General features: G+C 55.5%; 1 long non-coding RNA gene across 1 annotated transcript; it reads left to right on the top strand.

The window, feature by feature from the left end:
* Positions 1–2,175: 2,175 nt before the first annotated feature.
* On the top strand, positions 2,176–5,895 carry LOC139044035 (uncharacterized). Its single transcript, XR_011501099.1, has 3 exons — positions 2,176–2,235; positions 3,235–3,609; positions 5,514–5,895. It is a non-coding gene; the product is annotated as an uncharacterized lncRNA (long non-coding RNA).
* Positions 5,896–8,649: the final 2,754 nt, after the last annotated feature.

The following is an 8,649-nucleotide window of genomic DNA, read 5'->3' as shown; positions in this document are numbered from 1 at the left end:
TTAAGCAAAAGAAACACACAAGGGCGTGGAGACCTGGGGAAACAGCAACACGGAGATATCGACCCTCTGAAACTCAGGAAGATGGGCAAGAGAGGCTAGCTCAGGTGGCAATCGTTAAGCAAAAACAAAACCCAAAGGCGTGGAGACCTGGGGAAAAAGCAACCCTGAAATATCTACCCTCTGAAACTGAGGAAGATGGGCAAGAGAGGCTGGCTTCAGGTGGCAATCTTTAAGCAAAAGAAACACACAAGGGCGTGGGGAGCTGGGGAAAAGGCAACACTGAGAAATCCACCCTCTGAAACGGACGAAGATGGGCAACAGAGGCTAGCTCAGGTGGCAATCGTTAAGCAAAAGAAACACACAAGGGCGTGGAGGCCTGGGGAAAAAGCAACACGGAGAAATCCACCCTCTGAAACTGAGGGACATGGGCAAAAGAAGCTAGCTCAGGTTGCAACCTTTAAGCAGAAAAAAAACACAAGGGCGTGCAGACCTGGCAAAAAAGCCACAGTGAGAAATCTACCCTCTGAAACCGACGAAGATGGACAACAGAGGCTAGCTCAGGTGGCAATTTTTAAGGAAAAATAAAAGGAAGTGCGTGGAGACCTGGGGAAAAAGCAACACGGAGAAATCTACCCTCTAGAACTGAGAAAGAAGCGCAACAGAGGCTAGCTCAGGTGGCAATCTTTAAGCAAAAAAAATAAGATAAAAAAATACAATGGCGAGGAGACCCGGTGAAAAAGCAACCCTGAAAAAGGTACCCTCTGAAACTGAGGAAGCAGGGCAACAGTGCCTAGCTCAGGTGACAATCTTTAAGCAAAAGAAACACACAAGGGCGTGGGGAGCTGGCGAAAAGGCAACACTGAGAAATCCACCCTCTGAAACGGACGAAGATGGGCAACAGAGGCTACCTCAGGTGGCAATCGTTAAGCCAAAGAAACACACAAGGGTGTGGAGACCTGGGGAAAAAGCAACACGGAGAAATCCACCCTCTGAAACTGAGGAACATGGGCAAAAGAAGCTAGCTCAGGTTGCAGCCTTCAAGCAGAAAAAAAAAAGACGCAAGGGCGTGGAGAGCTGGCGAAAAAGCAACACTGAGAAATCTACCCTCTGAAACCGAAGAAGATGGGCAACAGAGGCTAGCTCAGGTGGCAATCTTTAAGCAAAAAAAAAAAAATAAAAAAATACAATGGCGAGGAGACCCGGTCAAAAAGCAACCCTGAAAAAGGTACCCTCTGAAACTGAGGAAGCAGCGCAACAGTGCCTAGCTCAGGTGACAATCTTTAAGCAAAAAAAAAAAACAAAAAACAAAAAACAAAAAACAAAACCCACAATGGAGTGGAGACCCGGGGGAAATCAACACTGAAAAATACAAAAAGAATGGAAGACCAATAGACAGAGCAGGCACTTTCACCTGGGGTGGAGGAGGTATGCATGGATGACCGATAAGCGCATGAAAAGATGTGAGCTGTTCCCTGGAAAAGCAAGTGAGAAAATTAGAGGGAGACATTGTGGGGACACATGGGTGAGACTGCCTTCTTCCAAATACCGGAACAGGATCAAACTGCTAGTCAGGTCGCGGAGAAGCCAAGTCAGTCACTCACGCCTCACTGGTGGTGAAGGGAAACGGTATGGCCTCTGTGAAAAAGGGCGTGGCGGGTTCCAAAACTGACACGCCGCGGAAACAACCACCGAAAGTGGCAACCTACATAAGCCTTTGGTGTATCTTGCCTCCTAAGAGCGTCTGTATGTAGCTGGAGCCTTGGGTCGTTAAGGCTTCCACAGTGATCTGTGGTGGGTGGGTGGGGGGGGGGGGGGGGCCTTGGGCCTTGGGGGTCTCCGCTGGACCTCCAGGAAGTCAGCTTTTGTGGAGTCCCGTGAGTCCTTCCAGGGAGGGAGGCATCCAACCCGAGGGTGGTCTGGAGGGCACCACTCCCACCACTCCCGGGGGCTGGGGCGGGGGGCGGGGTGGGGGCTGCGGCCACGTTCCTGTTCATTCACACAGAATCCGGGGCATGAATGTTCTTAGCAGCTCTGTTCCACACAGCCCCACACTGGAAACCACACAGACGTCCTGCGAGTCCCATCCCTTGCTCATGTCGCCGGGGCTCCGGAGGAGGGCCACTCTGTAAAAGCGGCCGCCAGATGGCGCCCAACGACCGGCGCGGAGGGGTCAGCGGGAGGGAACCGGGTCACCAGCCAGCGAGAGTGCACAGCCTGAGCCCACCGCCGGGTCAGGTCTCTCTCTGTCTCTGTCTCTGTCTCTGTCTCTGTCTCTCTCTGTCTCTGTCTCTGTCTCTGTCTCTCTCTGTCTCTCTCTCTCTCTCTCTTTCTCTCTGGGCCCGCTTGGGGCGGGCGGGAGGTCACCACGTGAGGCCCCAGGGTGTCCACCTCGGAGCTCCCAGGCAGCACAGGGCAACCCTGGGCGCAGAAGGAGGTGTTGGAAAATCGGCGGGGAGGGGGGTGGGGTGGGTGGGCTTGCCAGGAAGGGGACAGACTCCCCACGTGACTTCTGGGCCGGGCCGGGCGCGGGGCTGCCGGCTGGCTGACGCGGACAGAGGTGGAAAAGTCCCCGGAGATGCCACGGGGCAGGCCGGGGCTGCCGGCCCCCGCTTCCCGGAGCGGCCCGAGCACTTCCCGGGCTCCCGGGAGGACTTAGAAAATCACGGCGGGGTGGGGGGTGGGGGTCGCTGTCAAACCGAAACCATGCACGTCATCAGAGAAGGACCGTGACGACGGAGGAATTGTCCGCAGTCTGTCAGGAATTGTGTGCAGCCTGTCACTTCCGGCCCAGAGGGTCTCTCTAAGGCAGACGGACAGACAGAGCCCACAAGTCGTAGAGGAAAGGACCGAGCCGCTTGGCCGCGGAAAAGTTTACAACACAAAACAGGTCTCCCTCCGCACGGGGCCACAGCAAAGCCCAAAGACGACACACGGGGGGGAGCATGGGTGCAGATGCACGTGTGGTGATAAGAATATGGATTTCAGCAGGGCTTCCCGTCCTCATCAACAAGCAGAAGCACCCAAATGGTGGGGGTTGGGGGGCAGAGACCTCACAGCCATTCCCTCCACAAATCGAGTTCCCCGGGACATCCTCACAGCGCCGTGCTGTGAGTGTGTGTGGGTGTTTAAAATGGAGTAAATGTGGACGTGGAACTGCTCCGTGAAACCAAAATAACAACAGTCGTAGATCTTCTTTGGTCATTTAGAAAATTCTTTTTTTTTTTTTTTCCCCAGCGGTGCACGTATTTCCCTTCCAAAAAAGAAGAACGGGAAAGGAGATGTTAAAGGCAAGCAGAGAGAGGAAAACTGTTGCAAAACAAAAGCTGAGCTCCCGTCCGAGGGAGGCCTCCTCCATTGGAGGCCTAGGAAATCATTCTGACAAAATGGAGGATCTCTGTCTTTGGTGTCGATTCCCTCAGAGGTCAAGAGAAACCTTTTTCCAATGTCTTTATCAGGAGGAGACTAGAAGTTAGAGAAAAGTATCCTTTCGGGAGTGAGAAAAACAAATTCTGATTTTGCATCAGCTTCCCTCCGATCTTGAAACTCATTGACTTGATTCCATTCTGTCGACGGAAATAATCCGGAACCAATCTATCCGTGAAAATCGGGGTGCGTTTATTCTGAGCTAAAATGTGAGGACTGTGGCCCGGGGCCTTTCTTCCCGAAGGAAGAGAGGGTGCCCGGGAAGTGGGGTGTACAGAGTGCTTCTAGACCCCCAGAGAGGACGTTTCACATAGGATCGAAAGGTCCCTTGGATGATAGTCGCGAGACTGCTCTGTCGGCACAGCGATCGACAGACACTGCTGGGTGGCAGGTCTGTTGTCTGGGCCTGGGTGGTCACAGGGGAGCCGGATGGTCAAAGGTGAGCGCAACCATCCGCTCCTAGCCTAAGGAAAGATGCCTCTCCTTAAGGAAAGGCCCGAGCACGGGGAAGCTGCTCCTTTCCCTTAAGGGCATTGGTTCTTGCCGTAGGAAATGTGTAAAGCGGATCTAGGATGCGATGCTGTGCTCGACGGCCACGTCAGGCCCTTTTCGAAAAACACTGTCAGGCCGAATTAGGCCGACACCCAATGGCTTCCTCATAGACTCCCATAGATCCTATCGCTCGCCATTTCTATCTGTCCACTCGTTCCAATTTTAGGCCACTTGACCACGAACAGGCCTTTTTCTCAGATTATTTTCCCCATGAAACTTTGATCACCTTTTCACAGACAAAACGATCTTTACTTTTTAGGCCCTCTTGCCTGAAGGCAGCCATCTCACTTTCCTTGAACACAAAGATGTTTCCCATATTCACTTTTAGTGGCTTTTTGTTTTGTTTTGTTTTGTTTTGTTTTGAGGACGATGAGCCCTGAGCTAACTGCTGCCAATCCTCCTCTTTTTGCCGAGGAAGGCTGGCCCTGAGCTAACCTCCGTGCCCATCTTCCTCTATTTCATATGTGGGACGCCTACCACCACGTGGCTCGCCCAGCGGTGCCACGTCCACCCCCGGGATCCGAACTGGCAAACCCCGGGCCGGCGAAGCGGAACAGGCACACTTAACCAGCGCGCCACCGGGCCGGCCTAGTGGCTTTCATCGCATTTGTTAAGTAGATTTTTTAACCCTCACGAACCTTAATTTTGGTGAAAACTAAGAAGCCAGCAATTAGGAACTGTCCTTCCCATGAGCATTCCGTCGCTTGGCCAATTTCTAAACACTTGGCCACTTTTAGAAACATGGGATTTCATAGGTTTATCTTTTCCTTCGCTTTATTTGATTTCATCTCACTTTAGTTTTTGGGTGAGGAAGATCGGCCCTCACAGAGCTAACGCCTGTTGCCAATCTTCCGTTTCTGTTTTTTTTTCCCCCCTCCCGATTTTTCTCCCCCAATCCCCCCCATGACATAGTTGTCTATCTTAGTTGAGGGCCCTTCCAGTTGTGGCATGTGGGACGCCGCCTCCACACGGCCCGACGAGCGGTGCCGTGTCCGTGCCGTGCCCGGGATCTGAACCGGCAAAACCCTGGGCCGCCGAAGGGGAGCTTGTGAACTTAACCACTCGGCCACGGGGCCGCCCCCGTCCGTGGACTTTTTTATCACCTGATTTCACCTCGCAAAACTTCAAAGCTTCAAGTTATCAGAGAGGTTTGGGAAGTTGTTTTTATTTATTTAATTAATTTATTTTTCGAGGAAGACGAGCCCCGAGCTGACACCTGCTGCCAATTCTCCTCTTTTTGCCCCGGGAGAGTGGTCCCGAGCTAACATCCGTGCCCATCCCCCTCCCCTTGATAGGCGGGACGCTGACCACAGCGTGGCTCGCCAAGCGGCGCCACGTCCGCACCCCGGATCCGAACCTGCGAACCCCTGGCTGACAAAACGGAACGTGCGAACTTAACCGCTGTGCCGCCGGGCTGGCCCTTCGGGAAGTTATTTTCAGGACACGGGCCATAAACTAGAATCACCGCTACAGGTTTATCGGGAGCGACATCAGCGTTCGTGGTGGATTGAGTCGTCCCCTCTGTCTCTCCCCTCCAGGGCACAACCAAAGGGACGTCTATCGACCCACCCACCAAGGATTCCCCCCCCTCCCCCCGCACGGCACAGCAGGATGCCTGAGAGATCCACGCAGCCCTACAGCGGCAAGTCACATTCGCACAGTCAAAATTCAATGGCAGAGACAAAACGTTAAGGTCAGTGAGAGGGAAGAGAATAACCGGCCCAGGAGCAACGGTGTGAAGAACACGGAGAAGACGGGTCCTAGACGCCGGGGTCCCCGGAGCAGCGATTTCATCAGAGGCCCGCAAACGTCCACGATCTCCACACCACGTTTATGGCCGACTGCGTGCGTGGGTCCTTTGGAATCGACCAGGCTACCGTCCGGGCCACTTTGGGACATCGTGTCCAGCTGCCCCGAGCGGTGGAGCTGTCGTTCAAGTGTAAGATGGGGCCCGTCCGGGGAGAGAATGGGGACGGGGAAAGGGAGGCCGCGGGAAGTCACAGAGTCTGAGGTGTTCGGGGGAGACTGACTCTTCTGAAGTGGAGGTGGTAGAAGGAGAGCAGCAGGATTTTTGGATTTTTGTTCCCTCTGTTAGGTATCTGGGTCCGGAGGAGAGTGGGGCGGGGGGGGGGGGGCGGGTGGTGGTGGTGGTGGTGGGTGTGAGGCTGAGGCGGGGCTGGTGTTTCCTTTCCGAGTCAGGTGGAAGAGCTCCTCCAGTGGAGGTTTTTAGACAAGGGGTCTGGTCTGGCAGGATGGGAGGTTGCGGGTTGAGCCACAGGGGAATCTGTCGTAGCTCAGACTCGGGCCTTTGAAGAAATAGACAGAGAGAGGAGTTTTGCTCTGTCTGTCACCGCAGCCGGCACCTCAGGAGCAACAACAGGAGGCTTCCCGAATGAGTGAAGGGGCAGGAGCCAGCGTGCCCCGTGCCTCTCTCAGCCCTGCGCCGGCAGGGAAGGAAGCAGGCAGGCAGGCCTCAGGGCTACTCCCGTCCTACTGCCCGGTGGTCCCTGTCCCGGCCCCGCCCCCACTCTCCCCCTGACCCTCACCGCTCCCCAGCCCTCTTCTCAGCCAGAGAGGCGATGGGGGGGGGCGGTGCGGTCCCAGAACAAGTTTCCTCTCATCCGCCATCATCTTGCCACCCTGACGACTTGGCCTGAGATCCGGCCTAGGCTGTACCCTGAGATCCGGCCTAGGCTGTACCCGTGTGTGGTTTTCCTGTGGACAAGGGGGCCGGTTCACCATTTCGGAAGAAACCCCTAGCCTTCCACTGCCGAGTCGCCAGCCTGGGAGGGGGGAGGGGGGAGGGGGGAGGGGAGGTCAGGCCCATTCATTCCGATGGGCCTGGCGTCAGGGCTTCATTCAAGTGCAGGAAGCTCTCTCCCATGGCCTCGGGCTTTTTTCCATTGAACGGCTTTCTTCAATTCCCCCACCCTTAGGCCGCAGTCCACCAAGGGCCGGGAGGCAGGGAGGGAAGATGTTGGGGCAGGGTGGCTGTCTGAGAAACTCGCCTCATCTGGGGCAGAAAGAGTGCCCCCCTCCTTTCTCTAACCCTACTAGACTGCTTGAGGATCACGGACGGTTTGGCTCATCGATGAGCCCTGCGTTATGGGCCCGGCAAGCAAACTCCTAACGGGCAACCCGCCGCTCTAGGCGTGTGTGGGTTTTTTGATCTTTCACCTTCAAGTTCGCACGACATCGGTCCGTGTCCCCCGCCCCGGCTTCCCATGGGAAATCCTCCGTCTCTTTCCACAGACTCACTGGCGACTTCACACAGTGCCTGCCTCCTCCTCCTTAGGAAGGAAGGAAGGAAGGAAGGAAGGAAGGAAGGAAGGAAGGAAGGAAGGAAAGGAAGGGAGGGAGGGAGGGGCTGACCCCGTGGCCGAGCGGTTGAGGTTTGCACGCTCCGCTTCAGCGGCCCGGGGCTTGGAAGGTTCGGATCCTGGGGCTCGGACACGGCACCGCTCATCAAACCACGCTGAGGGTGGCGTCCCACACGGCAGAACCAGAGGGACCCTCAAAGAGAATATAGAACTAGGTACTGGGGTGCTCTGGGGAGAAGAAGAAGAAGGAGGAGGAATAAAAAGAAAAGAAAAGATTGGCAATGAGCTCGGGTGCCAGTCTTTAAAAAAAAAAAAAAAAAAAGAGGAAGAAAGATGGACAAACAGGAACGAATCCCACTGACGGCACCTCCAAATGGTGGGGGGCAGGGGGGTGGGGGGGGGGGGGGAGTGGCATCATCGGGCCAGGGTGACTCTAAGCGTGATCCCGCGGTTGTGTTATTTGACATTTTATCGAATCGATTTATTATTTTATTTTTGAGGAAGATGAGCCCTGAGCGAACATCTGCCACCAATCCTCCTCTGTCGGCCGAGGAAGACTGGCCCTGAGCTGACATCCGTGCCATCCCCCTCTACTTTCCAGGTGGGACGCCTGCCACAGCGTGGCTCGCCAAGCGGTGCCGGGTCCTGCGCCCGGGATCCGGACCGGCGAACCCGGGGCCGGCGGAGCAGAACGTTGCGAACTTCACCGCCGCGCCACCGGGCCGGCCCCGGAGTTGTTTTGAAAATCCAGTAAGGGGCTGGCCCCGTGGCCGAGTGGTTAAGTTCGCGCGCTCCGCTGCAGGCAGCCCAGTGTTTCATCGGTTCGTTCGGATCCCGGGCGCGGACACGGCACTGCTCATCAAACCACGCTGAGGCGGCGTCCCACATACCACCGCTAGAAGGACCCACCGCGAAGAACACACAACTACGTACCGGGGGGCTTTGGGGAGAAAAAGGAAAGACAAAAAATAAAATCTTCCAAACTCCAATAAAACTTTGAGTGAAGACGACGAGGAGGATGCGAAACGTATCTCACGCCTCCGAGCCGAGCCGTCCGTTTAGGTTTAGGAAGGGGGACGAGGACCCTTTGTAAGCGACATCCCTTTTTAAGCACCATTCTAAACCACAGAACAGAACTCCCTCTCCTCGACCCGGAGCGAGGAGGTTCCTGGGTGTGTCAGAGAGGGTCACGTCCTCTGCAGCACGAACGAACCGCCAGGGTTCGGCCACGGGAAAGAATTTCTTCCTCTCCAGGGGGACTAAAAGTCACCGACGGCAGCGGGCGTAGGTGCTATCCTTCCCGTCCAGGAAAGGCAGGGAGAACTTCAGCCGTGAAGAGAAGGAGGTCTTCCTC

Source organism: Equus asinus, unplaced genomic scaffold (genome assembly GCF_041296235.1).
Source record: "Equus asinus isolate D_3611 breed Donkey unplaced genomic scaffold, EquAss-T2T_v2 contig_534, whole genome shotgun sequence".
NCBI lineage: Eukaryota > Metazoa > Chordata > Mammalia > Perissodactyla > Equidae > Equus > Equus asinus.
The sequence above is the reverse complement of the archived record's forward strand: the minus strand, read 5'-3'. Positions and strand labels throughout refer to the sequence as shown.